The sequence below is a fragment of the Silene latifolia genome, chromosome 9 (assembly GCF_048544455.1).
Source record: "Silene latifolia isolate original U9 population chromosome 9, ASM4854445v1, whole genome shotgun sequence".
NCBI lineage: Eukaryota > Viridiplantae > Streptophyta > Magnoliopsida > Caryophyllales > Caryophyllaceae > Silene > Silene latifolia.
This window is the reverse complement of record NC_133534.1, coordinates 108,543,761-108,561,978: the sequence shown is the minus strand read 5'-3', so window position 1 is coordinate 108,561,978 and position 18,218 is coordinate 108,543,761. Positions and strand designations below refer to the sequence as shown.

General features: G+C 36.5%; 1 long non-coding RNA gene and 1 pseudogene across 1 annotated transcript; one reads left to right on the top strand and one right to left on the bottom strand.

Annotated features, from left to right (window-relative positions):
- Positions 1–2,451: 2,451 nt before the first annotated feature.
- LOC141601453 (U11/U12 small nuclear ribonucleoprotein 31 kDa protein-like) lies at positions 2,452–3,027 on the top strand (annotated as a pseudogene).
- A 1,869-nt stretch (positions 3,028–4,896) lies between these two features.
- LOC141598238 (uncharacterized) lies at positions 4,897–16,600 on the bottom strand. Its single transcript, XR_012523359.1, has 3 exons — positions 16,089–16,600; positions 6,620–7,222; positions 4,897–6,505 (listed from the first exon to the last, which is right to left on the bottom strand). It is a non-coding gene; the product is annotated as an uncharacterized LOC141598238 (long non-coding RNA).
- Between the last annotated feature and the right edge of the window lie 1,618 nt (positions 16,601–18,218).

The following is an 18,218-nucleotide window of genomic DNA, read 5'->3' as shown; positions in this document are numbered from 1 at the left end:
TTTTTTTTTTTTTTTTTTTTTTTTTTTTTTGACTAGAGTTACACATCAAATGCCTAGAGTTATACATTGTATGTCTAGAGTTATACAGATTGTGACTAGAGTTATACATATTATTTTTTTTGTTTTTTTGTTGTTATTTTTTTTTTTTGACTCGAGTTATACATCAAATGCCTAGAGTTATACATTGTATGTCTAGAGTTATACAGATTGTGACTAGAGTTTTACATCTTTTGACTAGAATTTTTTTTTTTTTTTTTTTTTTTTTTTTTTTTTTTGACTAGAGTTATACATCAAATGCCTAGAGTTATACATTGTATGTCTAGAGTTATACTGATTGTGACTAGAGTTTTACATCTTTTGACTATAATTTTTTTTTTTTTTTTTTTTTTTTTTTTTTTTTTTTGACTAGAGTTATACATCAAATGCCTAGAGTTATACATTGTATGTCTAGAGTTATACAGATTGTGACTAGAGTTTTACATCTTTGGACTAAAGTTATACAACTTTGGACTAAAGTTATACAATTTTGGACTAAAGTTTTACAAATATGGACTAGAGTTATACAAAAATGGACTAGAGTTATACAATTATGGACTAAAGTTATACAACTATGGACTAAAGTTATACAAAAATATACCAAAGTTATACAAAAATGAACCAAAGTTATACAAAAATGGACCAAAGTTATACAAAAATGCACCAAAGTTATACAAAAATTGGACTAAAGTCATACAACAATGGACTAAAGTTATACAAAAAATTGGACTAAAGTTATACAAAAATAAACCAAAGTTATACAAAAATGAACCAAAGTTATACAAAAATTGACCGAGTTATACAAAAAAGCACCGTTAGTTATACAAAAATTGGACTAAAGTTATACAAAAATGAACCAAAGTTATACAAAAATGAACCAAAGTTATACAAAAAGGACTGAGTTATACAAAAATGCACCAGAGTTATACAAAAATGCACCAGAGTTATACAAAAGTTAGTCCATTTTTGTATAACTTTAGTCCATTTTTGTATAACTTTGGTTCATTTTTTTATAACTTTGGTTCATTTTTGTATAACTCTGGTTCATTTTTGTATAACTTTGGTTCATTTTTGTATAACTTTAGTCCATTTTTTGTATAACTTTGGTGCATTTTTGTATAACTTTAGTCCATTTTTTGTATAACTTTGGTACATTTTTTGTATAACTTTGGTGCATTTTTGTATAACTCTGGTCGATTTTTGTATAACTTTGGTTCATTTTTGTATAACTTTGGTTCATTCTTGTGTAACTTTAGTCCAATTTTTTGTATAACTTTGGTCCATATTTGTATAACTTTGGTTCATTTTTGTATAACTTTAGTCCATTGTTGTATCACTTTAGTCCAATTTTTGTATAACTTTAGTCTTTTTTTGTATAACTTTAGTCTTTTTTGTATAACTTTGGTCTATTTTTGTATAACTTTGGTTCATTTTTGTATAACTTTAGTCCATTATTGTCTTAGATGAAAAAAAGTATCTCACAAAAAAAAAACGAGATTTAAAACACGAAATTGAAAAAAAAAAAAAAAAAAAAAAAAAAAAAGTGACGAAATAAACCGAGACGCAAAATCTGGAAAAAAAAAAAAAAAAAAAAAAAACGAGTTTATATAATTACGGCGGTGGTGGAGGTGGCGGTGGATGTGGGCGGTGGGTGGTGTCGGTTGGGATAGTGGTGGGTGGTGGTGAATGAGGTAGAGAGAAATGAATGATTTATTTGGTTTTTTGATTTATTTGGATTTTTTGATTTATTTGGATTTTTTGGGTTTTTTTATTTATTTGGATTTTTTGGGTTTTTTTTTTATTTGGATTTTTTGGGTTTTTTATTTATTTAGATTTTTTGGGTTTTTTTTTGAGAGAAGAGAAGAGTGAAATGTGTGAGATGAGAGAGAAATAGGTGGGTAGAAAACAAATATATAGTAAATTAGTGGTTAATTAGGGTGGATTAGTAAAGTGTGTTAATTTGCTTGTATAATGACTTTTGGTGGGTTCATCTCATCCCTCCATCTCCCTCCATCCAATGGCTCACAAAAGACCTTATGGACTCAAATATATAATGGACCTTAGTTGATCCTTCCTCTATATATATATATATATATATATATATATATATATATATATATATATATATATATATATATATATATATATATATATATAGGCGGGATCTCGTGAGTTTGGTTCTTACGGTGAGTTGTGAGTTTGGAAAATCTCAGCCATTGATTTAAGGGAAACCAACGCCTGAGATTGAAACTAAAAAGAAAAAAAAAGCCTGACATCGTATATCGTCTTTCTTCCCCATAATTCTATCTTCATTCTCCCTCCACCTCCAAAACAAAAAAAAACCCAGATTTGGGTAAAAATACGATTAAAAAATAAAAAATACTTAGAATTTTGGGCAAAATTAGTATACTAGCAATGATATCTCCTACAATTTCACGAATTCTACCATTAAATTCAACAATATCGTCAATTTTCGACATTTTTGGTGCCCAAATATGGATTGTAAATAGTGGTTTGCTCTCCGCGAGCGTGTTATTCGTCTCCCGTAACGACGTCGTCTCATCCGCCAAACAGATGAATGAGAAGCTCCTCAACGGCCGAACAATGACTGCTTCGATCGCCGCAGACAACGGTGGCTCGGCTGAGTTCATTCGGCGGCGTGTGTATAAGGATAAGTCGAGGTGTTATGAATGCGGCGAGGAGGGGCATTTGAGCTACGAGTGTCCCCGAAATCAGCTTGGAAAGAGGGAACGACCTGTCCCTAAAAAGGGGCGGAGGTTCGTGAAGGGATCTAACATCAAATATGAGGATGAGGATGAGGATACATATACAAGTGTGTTTGATGAGGATAATTGGGCGTCTGTTGTTGATAATGGTGCTGATTAGAGGTTGCTAATGAAAGATGATGAGGTTCAAGATAAGAATAGGAAAAGGAAGAAGGTTGTTAAGAAGACCACTTATTTTAGCGACGAGAGTGGTGAGGATGATTAATAACTTAATTAATTGTTCACAATTTTGGTGATTTATTGGGTTCTTCGTATATTCATAATTTGAATTGAACATTATGTATTGATCGCCTTTCTGGGTGTTTTGATGTTCAAATTTCATTGCTACTCATCAATTAAAGCTAATACTTACTCGTTACTTGAAGATGGAAATGTCGACAATGAGCAAGCATGTGAGTATATACCTGGTGCTTGCTGATTAGACGCCCGTTGTGCGTATAGGTCTTATTGCTTCACAATCCATGTGGCAAAAAAGGGATTCTGTACAAGAACTATACTGTTGGATTGTAAATAGTGGTCTGCTCTCCACGAGCTCTCTGAAAATGTGGTTTATTATACAATAGAGTATTTGATTGAGCTGATGAATTAATTTTTCCATTGCAATTCATTATTTGTGTCAATAATGATGGGGAACTGGGAATCTGGTTTAGAAAATGAGCTCATTAATAAACCATCGTGTTGGATCGTAATGGGAATTTGGTCTTCTGACAGAATGATAAATTAATGAAACTTCATCATTTATAACATTAGAATAACAGCACAATAACATGCGGTAAAAAAAAGAGTAAAAAAATCAAAGTAGTAAAAAAAATCAAAAGTGAAACCGGAATAACATCACAATAATAGCAGAATAACAGTAGAATAACACGTGGTAAAAAAAAAATCAAAGTCGTAAAAAAAATCAAAGTGACAGCAGAATAACATCACAATAACAGCGGAGTAACAATAACAGCACAACGACACGTGGTAAAAAAAAGAGAAAAAAAAAATAAAAGTCGTAAAAAAAAAAATCAAAGTAAAAAAACACAATAACAGCATAATAACACGAGGTAAAAAAAATAAGAGTAAAAATAAATTAAAGTAAAAAAAAAAAATTGGTACAAAAACAAAAAGAAAAAAAAGGTAACATAATGAAAAAATTAGAGAAAAACATAATAGAAAAAAAATCAAAGTTGTAAAAAAAAAAGCATAATAACACGAGTTAAAAAAAGGAGATAAAAAAAATTAAAGTAAAAAAAAAAGAGTAGCACTAGAAAAAAGAGAAAATAAGTAAATGACAGTGATTTTATATGACAGGTAAGATTAGATCTTGGTCATTCATCTCTAATATAATCTAGTGGCTGAGATTTCTAAGCACAAACTCACGACTCACCATAAGAAACAAAAGTCACAAGAACCTAACTCACGACTCACCATAAGAAAAAAAGGTAACTTACTTTAATTTTTTTTATCTTTTTTTTACTCGTATTATTGTGTTTTTTTTTACGACTTTGATTTTTTTTTTCTCTTATGTTTTTCTGTAATTTTCTCATTATGGTAAAAAAAAGGAAAAAAAAATCAAAGTCTTAAAAAAAAGTCAAAGTAACAGCAGAATAACATCACAATAACAGCGGAATAACAATAACAGCACAATAACATGTGGTAAAAAAAGAGAAAAAAATCAAAGTCGTAAAAAAAAGCACAATAACAGGATAATAACACGAGGTAAAAAAATAAGAGTAAAAAAAAATCTAGTACAAAACGAAAAAGAAAAAAAGGTAACATAATGAGAAAATTAGAGAAAAACATAAGAGAAAAAAAAATCAAAGTTGTAAAAAAAAAGCATAATAACACGAGGTAAAAAAAAGGAGATAAAAAAAATTAAAGTAAAAAAAAAGTAGCATTAGAAAAAAGAGAAAATAAGTAAATGACAGTGATTTTATATGACAGGTAAGATTAGATCTTGGCCATTAATCTCTAATATAATCTAGTGGCTGAGATTTCCAAGCACAAACTCACGACTCACCATAAGAAACAAAACTCACAAGAACCAAACTCACGACTCACCATAAGAAAAAAAGGTAACTTACTTTAATTTTTTTTATCTTTTTTTTTCCTCGTGTTATTGTGTTTTTTTTTACGACTTTGATTTTTTTTTCTCTTATGTTTTTTCTGTAATTTTCTCATTATGTTACCTTTTTTTTCTTTTTCTTTTTGTACCATTTTTTTTTTACTTTAATTTTTTTTACTCTTATTTTTTTACCTCGTGTTATTATGCTATTATTGTGTTTTTTTTACTTCGATTTTTTTTTACGACTTTCATTTTTTTTTTCTCTTTTTTTTTACCACGTGTTATTGTGATGTTATTCTGCTGTCACTTTGATTTTTTTTTACGACTTGATTTTTTTTTTTTTCCTTTTTTTTACCACGTGTTATTGTGCTGTTATTCTACTGTTATTCTGCTGTTATTGTGATATTATTCCGGTGTCACTTTGATTTTTTTACTAATTTGATTTTTTTTACTACTTTGATTTTTTTACTTTTTTTTTACCGCATGTTATTGTGGTGTTATTCTGGTGGTATTGTTATTCTGGTGTTATTGTGATGTTATTCCGGTGTCACTTTGATTTTTTTTATTATTTATGATTTTATTACTCTTTTTTTTACCTCGTGTTATTGTGCTGTTATTCTGGTGGAATTGTTATTCTGGTGTTATTGTGATGTTATGCCGGTGTCACTTTGATTTTTTTTACTACTTTTGATTTTTTTACTTTTATTCTACCACATGTTATTGTGCTGTTATTGTGATGTTATTCCAGTGTCACTTTGATTTTTTTTACTACTTTTGATTTTTTACTCTTTTTTACCACGTGTTATTGTGATGTTATTCTGGTGTTATTGTGATGTTATTCCGATGTCACTTTGATTTTTTTTACTACTTTTGATTTTTTTACTCTTTTTTTACCATGTGTTATTGTACTGTTATTCTGGTGGTATTGTTATTCTGGTGTTATTGTGATGTTATTCCGGTGTCACTTTGATTTTTTTTACTACTTTGATTTTTTTACTCTTTTTTTACCATGTGTTATTGTGCTGTTATTCTGGTGTTATTGTGATGTTGATGTTATTCCGGTGTCACTTTGATTTTTTTTACTACTTTGATTTTTTTACTCTTTTTTTACCATGTGTCACTTTGATGTTATTCTAGAACTAAAAAAAAAAAAAAAAAGATGACTACGGGATTCATCCTCTATTCCACATAACAAACATGCCCCATCCACACGTATCTGCATTCTATTCAATCTGTCTGTAGTGGCCAATCTTCCTCCGACTCCTAAACACATTATAAGCTGATGTTTAGGAATGCTAAGCTTCCCCCACGCAAAAGGATACCAATCTACTTTCTACAAAGGTCCCTTCATCCAATCATAACCCTACCTCGATGTTCAGTCCCACACCACAGAAAACTTCTGCAAATAGCATCAATCAAGCTTCTTAATAACAGCAGCTGGCAAAAAAAAAACTCTAGCCCAATAGCTTTGTACACCGCTAAGGACAGCTTTCACAGCAGAGAAACGTAGGAAATGTGATGAACTCAATTGATGACTAGTTAAAGGACTTTCAGCGTTCAAACCTAAGATTGCATATACTCGTAAACAATTTGTGCAAAAGCTTCAAACTTGGCATTGTTTCGGCTTCCAAACCTGCAACCATTTTTTTCAATGTGAGATGAATTGCGACAACTGTCATATTCTGTGACAGGTATAGAGTTGCAGGAAGTATCCCATAAACGGGAAGACCCAGAAAAGCGAGATTACCAGCAAAGCGGCCCCAAGTATCCCAACGAAGGCCAATAACGTTCTTCTTATATCTATCAGCATAAGAGAGATCACCAACAAATAAAAAAGCTTTTGCTCCGCTCTGCATATAATGCTCTAGTGTCGAAATAGAGTTATATGTCTGACCCAAGTCACCTGAAACAAGACATTACAGTTACGAAAATTGCCAATTCTGAAAACGAGGATTCAAATTACGATAATGCATGACGACAAGAAAATAATCGACTCACTGATTATGCCAAATTTGTAGTAGGAATCTGGATCAAGTTTAGTAGAAATCAGAAATGTGCAAGTAATATGAACAGCATTAGAAATCAGAAATGTGCAGCAACCCAGATGTGAGCTCGAATATAAAGGATGGCCTTTTATAGTAGTCTTAAAAGCCATGAATGACAGCAAGTCAGCATCAGCCACAAAAGACGAACATCGCTGCCAACACCGAGCCACCACCATAGCCCCTCACCTCTTCCACTTGAACGGCAAGAAACCACCATGAAAACAACCACCGACCAATTTCCTCCTTCAATTAAGCTTTCATCTTCACCTTCATCTAAGGCCTGCAAACATGTGCCCACACTCCAGCTGTTGGGGCTGGTGTCCTTTACAGTTAGTGCAAGGACTTATAAATCTCTAAAAGGATCAAAGGGTATACTTTTGTATCATAATCAGTTGGTCCACGTTTATCAATAACGGTTGGCTTGCTAGATAAGTTTGACGTTATTGTCATACAGATGGCGGTGATCAACTGGTCCCTAAAAGTCACACCTATAGGATACGTTTGAGAGATATGACGGTATGAAAATACAGTCATGTTGATGCCAAATTTTGACTAACCAGTTAGTCGGAGTTATTGACTAATAATTAGTCAAACGCGATGTTGAGATAATTATTTAATACGGATTAAATAAAAATGGCTAAGACGAATTAAGCGGTTAATTCGTAAATTAAATATAAAGCGATTTATATTTGATTAATGTATATTGAATAAATTAATTATACGATATTGTCTTTGTCGGACATGTATTAATAATTCAACTAATCCGTGTTATTAGTTGATGCTTTAATAACCGATAACCGATGACAATTTATAACAAAACCGCGTCATATACATTTTAGCAATTTACGAACCGGACCACGAGTTAAAATTAAGAGGAAGTGGAAGCCCACTTCCCCATGATGAGCTCGGTTTGGCCGAATGCTAGAGAACAAAAGGAGAGCCTTCTCTCCTTTTGTGACCTAATTCATTTTGACAACAAAATTAGGGTTTTTGAGAAACATATCCTCTCAAAAAATTCAGATCTCACATCTAAAGAAAACTCACATCAAGTTCTCTCAATATTGCAAGGCAATTAGAGAACACATTTCTAGCACAAGGGCATATTCTCAGACGATCTTGGGTGCAACTATTAGGAGGAGATCTACTTTGATCTCTCATTGCCGAATTGCACTAGGACCGAAGGTTAATTCTTGTGCTTTATCGTTTTTCATTGTTTTTCGTTTATGACAATAAATCACGTTTTAAATTTGCGTTATAGTCCTACAATTTTAGGGTTTTATACGGATATTACCCCTCAAGTGGTATCAGAGCGAGGCCACGTAAATTTTTCTATGTGATTTTCATCAAACGAATTTTGAATCGATGATTTTTTGCTTAAAAATTCGTGCGGCAGCCAATTTTTTCCTCTCGGCAGTTTTTTTTTTATGTTGCGTTTTTTCTGTCTTGGGAACCGTGTCAAGTATACACGGTATTGGTTGTTGTTTGTCTTGTTTTCGACTTGATCTTTGCATATTGTTTTGTAATCGATATTCATTGCAATATGTTAAAGATCTATCAAATCGTTTGCATAAAATTTCGTGCGGCACAAATTTTTTTGTCTCGGCCAAATTTTTTTTTCTGGAAAACCGTCCGGCCATTGGTGTTTTTCTCGGCCTGTTTTCTGTTTTTTTTGCCTTGATTTGCGTGCCACACGTTTTTGCTAGATTAAACAATGTTTTGTTTTCAATCGTTCTTTGCATATTGTAATTTTAATCGATAATTGTTGCAATATGTTAAAGATGTATCAATTGTAGTTTCATTTCTATACGGATTAGATTAAAATTGCAATTGGGATTTAACAAATCGTTTTGTTTTGATCGTTGTTGCTCACATTTTTGAGCCGATATTTTTTTTTGGTCTTTTGTTGCTCTCGGCATTCAGCAACATTATAAAAAAAAAAAAAAAATTTTTTTTTGGTACTGTTCACGCTCAGCCGTGAAGAAAAAAAAAAATTGTTTTGTTTTTTTTTCGGCCATTTTTGCATAATACGGATTTATGCATTCGCTTGATAGTGAAACGGTTCACCCACGTACAATTTAGTTACCTTAAAACGATTTAAAGTAACGGATTATCACGGATTAAAATTAAGTTGATTAAAGCGGTTTTGTCACATAATTTTAATCATTAAAGGTGGTTTGGATAAATTTAACATAATTACGGAATTATGTCACGGATAAATTTAATTTAGTTGATGCATTTTATTTATCGTTTTTTGAATATTTTGAATGCTTACATTACGTATTTATTTATTTTACAAACGGTTGTAACTTAGTGTGGCCTTAGTAGAACGTGTTACCGTAATGATGGAACACGGTCTTGGTTGTATTTTGAGATCTCGTATCTCCAATTTTTTTTTTTTTTTTTGTAATTACAGTTTTTATTTAGAATCTAAATAGGTTTATATTTTGTAAATTTTAATTGTAATTTTGAGAAGACTAAAGATGGAGATCGGATGCTCACTCCCGCTGCATGGACAAAGATGGAACATCAAGACAGCTTCTCGGGTCCAACGGTGGATTCCAAAGTTGTATTATGTTCTTTTTACTAGGATAGGCCACACTAGGAATTTTTATTTACGTTTTTACATTCTTTCATTTATTTTTCGTAACGATAGATTGCATCATATTCCGCCTAAAAACCAAACCACCTAATAATTGCATGAAAACTGACTCATATAGAGGTCACGCGTTAGTTTTCTATGACATTCTTATGTCACACGATCATTTTAAGCCATCACCTAAATTAATTCATTCTCGTAATGCTAGTTATTCGTTCACTTACAATGAATTAAAATTAAGTCGATGGGATCTTCCTCGTATAAACAAAAATTGAGAACGGTCTTTATAGGTCAAACTCCAATGAATCCCTTCTTCGTCGGTAGGCATAATATGACCCCTTCTACGCCGGGTAAGTTGGAACCGATTGACCTATTTTATCTCAACACTATGGTCACTCGTACGATCCTGTGATTATGGTGGACTATAGATAGGATTTACGGAAATCTATCGACCAAGAGTTTTTACGAAAGAACTAGCTAAACAGTTGGCATATCAATTTACAGAAATTGAGTCTTGGGATCACTTGTATTATTCTTGAGGGAGATCAATTATGCAAGTGCAATGAGTCTACACGATTAAAATGAATTTTAAATAGACTTAAATCACCTCGATGAGTTGCTTATTTCGTTTTTGTTTTTCTTTCTTTTTCAGCGTAGATCACGTTTTTAAAAAAAAAAAAAAAACTTCTAATAACATAATGGCTGGCATCCTCGATGACCCAATGCCAAGTGCCACATTGGACCGTGAGTCCTGGCTTCGGATCTTCATGAATCAGATGAATCACCACTAGATCAAGAATGATGGATCAAACTTCGCGGAATGGGAGGCGGCATTACGGAATGCGCCACCGCGACGGGAAGCTCAAGTATCTGACTGAGCCCCTCCCGCCAGCCCCAGGCCCCACGGCTCGAGTTAACGAGGTCTCCACGTATAGCGACTTCGTCATGGAAGCGGGTGCGATTAAAAACGTACTCATTTTTGCAATGGAATCCAATTTGCAGAAACGCTTCATAGCCCAAGGTGCAAACAAGATTTTCACCACGCTCACTAAGGAATTCTCGAAAGCACCGAGAATCGTGACCTATGAGCATACCACTCGCTTCTTTGATGCGAGACTCCAGAAGGGCCAACCGGTTAGCCCACACATTCTCAGCATGATTGAGAATGTCGAGAGACTGGAGGCGCTTGATTGTAAAATCAGTGAGAACATTGTGATAGACCGCATGCTTCATTCACTCCACGATAGTTTTGCGCTCTTTAGAGCCAATTACTATATGAATGATTTGAAGAAAAGTCCCCATGAACTGCACTCCCTTCTCGTACAGACCGAGAAGGACATGAAGTTCAGTGGGAGCATGAAACAAGATGTTCTCGTCGTGACAAACAAGGGCAAGGGTAAGGGCAAAGCTAAGGCAAACCTAATAGTAGGTAAACCGAAGTTCAAGAAGTCGGGTTCAGGTAAGAGTGGGCCTGGTGAGTCGAGCACCTCATCAGGCACGACAAAGAGCAAGAATGAAAACATGGAATGCCATCATTGCCACAAGACTGGGCATTGGAGGCGTACATGTCCTGTTATCATGAGGACTTAAAGGCGGTCGTGTTAAACCCGTTGGTATGTCTTCTTCCTCTTCTACTTTTATTCATATGATTGAGATTAACCACGCAAGTTACGGAACTTGGGTACTTGATACTGGTTGTGGTTCTCATCTGTGTAATCATGTGCAGGGGCTCCGAAACATCGAACCCCTCGTAAAGGGTGATGTGGACCTGCGTGTCAGGAATGGAGCACGAGTGGCTGCCGTCTCGAGGGGAACATATGTGATCCAGCTTCCTAGCGGATTTGAGTTATTTTTATATAACTGCTATTATGTACCCAGTCTTTCCAAAAACATTATTTCGGTTTACGCACTTGACAAACTTGGATTTTCATTTGTAATAGAGAATAATACTTGCATTTTCTCATTACACGATATGATTTATGGCAAGGCAGTCTCCATGAACGGAATTTATGTTTTAGATCAGACCACCGAAATATTACACGTAATGAATAAAAAGTTAAAGGTAGGTGACAAAGATCAAACATATCTATGGCACTGCCGTATGGGACACATTAATGAGAAACGCGTTAAACAACTCATCAAAAATGGAGCTATCTCGGCCTTTGATTTTCAATCATTTGGCACGTGTGAATCATGTCTCATCGGTAAGATGACTCGAATTTCCTTCAAAGGTGTTGGAATGCGCGCTGCTGACCTATTAGGACTCATACATACGGATGTATGTGGCCCTATGTCAATCACCGCACGAGAAGGCTATAGGTATTTCATCACTTTCACAGATGATTTAAGTAGATATGGCTATGTCTACTTAATGAAGCACAAAAGTGAATCCTTTGAGAAATTCAAGGAATACCAGAATCGGGTACAGAACCTCTTTGGGCGAAAGATTAAAACACTGCGCTCGGACCGTGGTGGCGAGTATCTTTCTCACGAGTTTGATCAACACCTTAAGGACTGTGGGATCGCCCTACAGTTAACTCCACCTGGAACACCTCAGTTGAATGGTGTGTCCGAACGGAGAAATCGAACACTACTTGATATGGTTCGATCCATGATGAGTCACACCGTGTTGCCTGACTCATTGTGGGGTTATGCTCTTCTGTCACTTTGCTCTAATACTTAACCGAAGTCCGTCTAAAGCTGTTGACAAGACTCCATATGAACAATGGAAGGGAACGGTCCCTAACTTGTCCTTTATACAGGTTTGGGGCTGCGAGGCTTATTTCAAGTGGAGACACGAGGATAAGCTCGGCCCGCGATCGGTCAAGACATACTTTATAGGTTATCCTAAAGGAATACTTGGTCATTACTTCTATTCGCCAACCAAACAACGTGTTTTTGTTGCGGCTAGTGCGACATTCTTAGAGAAGGAATTTCTCGAGAATGCAAAGAGTGATAGAACCTTCGACCACATCGGAGATTCCCGAACCAAATACCGAGCAACCATTGGAGGAACCAATTCCTTCAATCCCGGCTGCGGTGAATATTCCTGAGGAACCTAGGAGGTCGGGAAGAGTCTCTATTCCTCCGGACAGATACATTGGTATGGTCGAGGAACATGACATAGATGACATTATACTCTTAACGAGTAGTGAACCCGCAACCTATAAAGGTGCCATGACCAGTTCCAACTCAAAGCTATGGCTTGAGGCCATGCAATCCGAGATGGACTCTATGTATGAGAACAACGTATGGGATCTTGTTGACTTACCTGCTAAGGTTCATCCCCTTCAATGCAAATGGCTTTACAAGATAAAGCATTCTGTGGAAGGTCAACAAGATATCTATAAAGCACGACTAGTTGCTAAAGGTTTCACCCAAGTGCTAGGTCTGCACTACGATGAAATTTTTGCACCCGTAGTCATGCTGCGTTCCATTCGTATTATCTTAGCGATTGCCGCTTTTCATGACTATCAAATTTGGCAGATGGATGTGAAAACCGCCTTCTTAAACGGCTTTTTGGAGGAAGAGTTGTACATGGTACAACCCGAAGGTTTCATCGATCCACAAAATCCTAAGAAAGTGTGCAAGCTTAAGCGTTCCATTTATGGACTTAAGCAAGCATCTCGGAGTTGGAATCATCGCTTCGACCAAGTGATTAAAGAAAATGGTTTTACTCGATCGGTCGAGGAACCATGTCTTTATATCAAGTCGAGTGGGAGCAAGATTGTCTTCCTAATATTGTATGTCGATGACATACTCCTGATTGGGAATGACATACCTCTCTTAACTTCGGTGAAAGTATGGTTGAAAAACCATTTCCAGATGAAAGATCTGGGTGAGGCACAAAGAATTCTGGGCATCCGTATCTATCGAGATAGATCACGACGGATGTTATCTCTCGATCAGAGTCTTACATAGACAAAGTCCTAGAGAGATTCAGCATGACTAACTCCAAGAAGGGGTTTCTTCCTATGGCTCCGGGGTGCATTTGAGCAAGTCTCGGGCACCGAGACATCGGAAGAGAAAGAGCGCATGACACGGATTCCTTATGCCTCGGCTATGGGATCAATCATGTATGCCATGATATGCACACGTCCGGACGTGGCATATGCATTGAGTATGACAAGTCGATTCCAACAAAGCATCCGGGTGAATCACATTGGATGGTCACAAGAACATTCTTAAGTACCTACGGAGGACTAAAGATTGGGCATTGACTTATGGAGGTGATCAAAAGCTATGCGCAACCGATTCTGCAGATGCTAGCTTCCAGACGGATCGAGATGACTCGAAATCTCGATCTGGATTCGTTTTTACTCTTAATGGCGCTGCATCAGGTGGAAGAGTTCCAAACAAAGTGTTACAGCAGATTCTACGACTGAGTCCGAGTACTATGCCGCGTCTGAAGCTGCAAAGGAAGCGATATGGATGCGTCAATTCTTACAAGGACTATCTGTAGTGCCTAGTTCGAATGACCCGATCACCATCTATTGCGACAATAGAGGTGCCATCTTCAAAGCTAAGGAGCCAAAGTCTAGCAACAAGTCTAGACATGTACAACGGAAAGCTCATCTAATCCGAGATTACGTGGAGCAAAAGGAAGTAGTGATAGAAAAGATTGCTACAGATGATAATATAGCAGATCCTCTCACTAAACCATTACGACAAGATAAGCATGAAGGGCACGTTAATTCCATGGGAATTAAACGTGTTCCTAAGTTGTAGTACTCTTTTATGAATTAGATTCATTCTCTTTTGTACTCTATACGACATCATCGTTTTGATATTTATATATTTTGTTTTTCATGTGGATTTGTACGACAATTTTGAACACCACAAAGTGAACTGAACAAACATTATATTTTTAGTCCTTAATTGCCCACATGAGCTGATAACTCTGGCAATTATTTTGTGACGTTGGTTGATGGTGGGTTCAACGAGCCATAAGTCAACCGGTTGACCGACCAATCACGAGAGGCGATTTATACGGATATTTCGTAGGACACAATTGTGACATCGACGTGGAGTCCTAAATGTTTTATAACATTCGGTGCCCGGTCGTGGATAGGACCTCCATGGTGATCCTAAGAGTCGATTCTTTTGACTATCGACTGTCTCTTGAGACTAAGGCAGATTTTGGGTGACTTTGGTTTCTTTCTCACGGTCATCCGTAACAGGGGGCCAAGTAGATTTTTTCCGGGTCATTTCAGTCGTGCTTAGATCGGAAGGAGCCGAGTTGAAGAAAATATTCAGCCTTTATCGGTACTCGATATTTCTCGGGGCCACTCGAGGAGTCAGAATCGAAATGCATGGCCATGCTCGAATACGAATTCGTTTTATCGGTTGAGTTACTCTCTAGTCGGGGAAACCACTCTTGATACAGATCGATTGTAAAATACGACCTTTGCGGATCCGGATCTGCAAATTGTTTTACATTGAGTGGGAGAAATTTTAAATGAATATGAGAATCGGTTATCGCACGTACACTTGTACGGACAAGTGGGAGTTTGTTGGAGCTGTGTCCTCCAGTTAGTGCGGATAACGTCATTGCACATACACTTGTACGGAAAAGTGGGAGGTTGTTGGGGCTGGTGTCCTTTACAGTTAGTGCAAGGACTTATAAATCTCTAAAAGGATCAAAGGGTATACTTTTGTATCATAATCAGTTGGTCCACGTTTATCAATAACGGTTGGCTTGCTAGATAAGTTTGACGTTATTGTCATACAGATGGCGGTGATCAACTGGTCCCTAAAAGTCACACCTATAGGATACGTTTGAGAGATGTGACGGTATGAAAATACAGTCATGTTGATGCCAAATTTTGACTAACCAGTTAGTCGGAGTTATTGACTAATTATTAGTCAAACGCGATGTTGAGATAATTATTTAATACGGATTAAATAAAAATGGCTAAGACGAATTAAGCGGTTAATTCTTAAATTAAATATAAAGCGATTTATATTTGATTAATGTATATTGAATAAATTAATTATACGATATTGTCTTTGTCGGACATGTATTAATAATTCAACTAATCCGTGTTATTAGTTGATGCTTTAATAACCGATAACCGATGACAATTTATAACAAAACCGCGTCATATACATTTTAGCAATTTACGAACCGGACCACGAGTTAAAATTAAGAGGAAGTGGAAGCCCACTTCCCCATGATGAGCTCGGTTTGGCCGAATGCTAGAGAACAAAAGGAGAGCCTTCTCTCCTTTTGTGACCTAATTCATTTTGACAACAAAATTAGGGTTTTTGAGAAACATATCCTCTCAAAAAATTCAGATCTCATATCTAAAGAAAACTCACATCAAGTTCTCTCAATATTGCAAGGCAATTAGAGAACACATTTCTAGCACAAGGGCATATTCTCAGACGATCTTGGGTGCAACTATTAGGAGGAGATCTACTTTGATCTCTCATTGCCGAATTGCACTAGGACCGAAGGTTAATTCTTGTGCTTTATCGTTTTTCATTGTTTTTCGTTTATGACAATAAATCACGTTTTAAATTTGCGTTATAGTCCTACAATTTTAGGGTTTTATACGGATATTACCCCTCACCAGCCACCATTCGCCATCAGTGAATCACTAGAAACGGCTGTATACCCCCTCAACCGCCCTACAACCACCATTAATCCTCCCTCAAAGACCCCTAAAACCACCATTAATCCTCCACCTCCACCACCGTAACCACCTCCTCCTTCTTCACGACGATCTCCATAACCTCAACACTACCACCTTCACCGCCATATCTTCGGCTTCCTCCTCCGCTACGACCACGGTAACCACCGCTTCCAACGCTGGATCCACGGGATTGACCTTGGTTGACGGTAATGCTACGACACTCGAGATCTTGTCCATTCATTCCTTCGATCGCATCGTTCATCGATTTCTCGTTGGCGAATGTCACGAATTCAAGATTAGAGGAAGAGAAAGAGAGAATTACGTTTTGAGATCTGCGATTTTTGAATGTTGAATCGAAGAATTTGGAGACGAAAAAGAGTAATAGTCTGGGACTTGCAGTTGTAAGTTTGTTTTCAGCTTTTTTTTTTATTATTATTACAATTTTTATTAGATTCAATCTTAGCCATCTATTTCCCTTTATTCAATGGCTGAGATTTGTGAGCACACAAACTCATAACTCACCGTAAGAACCAAACTCACAAGATCCTCCTTCTACCCTTGAGTCCATAAGTCTTCCTTAGAGCCCTTGGATGAGGGATTTGAAGGGCTGAGATTGAAAGCAAAAATGGGAGGATTAATGCCTAGTTAAACACTCTCCCTCTCTACTTCACTAATCAACATTAATCCACTATATAACATTTATTTTTCCACTCACTTCTCTCTCATTCACACAATTCATTTCTCTACTCCCTCTCTAAATCCCAAATTAATTCAAAACCCAAATAAATACCATCAACCTAACAAAAAAAAGCCAAATTAATTCACAACCTTACACCACCACCACCACCACCACCGACCTACCCATCCCCGGCCAACCCATCAGCGGCCACCACCTCCACACAGCCACGCACAACCACGCAGTCACCACCATCAACGACCCATCCTCTGGTCACCACCACTCGATGCACAACACATCATCACCCGACACCAATACCACGACCGCCACCCACACCCACTACCAGCACACCGAACGACGACCACCCTCCTCTGCCGCCTCTCTCTTCCTCTCTCCACCACCGACGACCACCCCACGCCTCTCCTATGCCGCATATCCGCCTCTGCCGTCTCCCCTCGTCCCCAACCCCAGTCACCACACACCACCACTGCCTCTGTCGCCGTTCCCTCGTCCCCTGCCGCTACACCACCCACAACTTCAACACATTACACCACCAACCATTGCCTTCCTCTGTGGGGTAATATCCGTATAGAACCCTTAAATTATAGGACTATAACGTAAATTTAATATGCGATTTATTGTCATAAACGAAAGACAACAAAGAAACGATAAAGCATAAGAAATAACCTCGGGTCCTTTGAGATGCGGCCTAAGAACATAAATCAAAGTAGATTTCCTCCTAATCGATACACCCAAGACCGTCTGAGACTATGCCCTTGTGCTAGGAATGTATTCTCTAATTGCCTTGCAATATTGAGAGAATTGTTGTGAATTTTTACGATGTGAGATCTAGAAATTTCAGAGGAAAAATGCCTCCAAAACCCTAATATTTTTGCAAATGAAAAATGATTAGGTTACAAATGAGGAGAGGCTCTCCTTTTGTTTGCTCTATTCGGCCAAACCGTGAGCCTAGAGGGGAAATGGGCTTTCATTTCCTCTTAATTTTAACTCGAGGTCCGACTCGAAAAATGCTAAATGTATATGACGCGGTTTTATTATAAATCGTCATCGGTTATCGGTTATTAAAATATCAACTAATAACACGGATTAGTTGAATTATTAATACATGTCCGACAAAGACAATATTGTATAATTAATTCAATATACATCAATTAAATATAATCGTTTATATTTAATTTACGAATTAACCGCTTAATTCGTCTTAGCCATTATTATTTAATCCGTATTAAATAATTATCTCAACATCGCGTTTGACTAATTATTAGTCAATAACTCCGACTAACCGCTTAGTCAACTTTGGCATCAACATGACTGTATTTTCATACCGTCACATCTCTCAAACGTATCCTATAGGTGTGACTTTTAGGGAC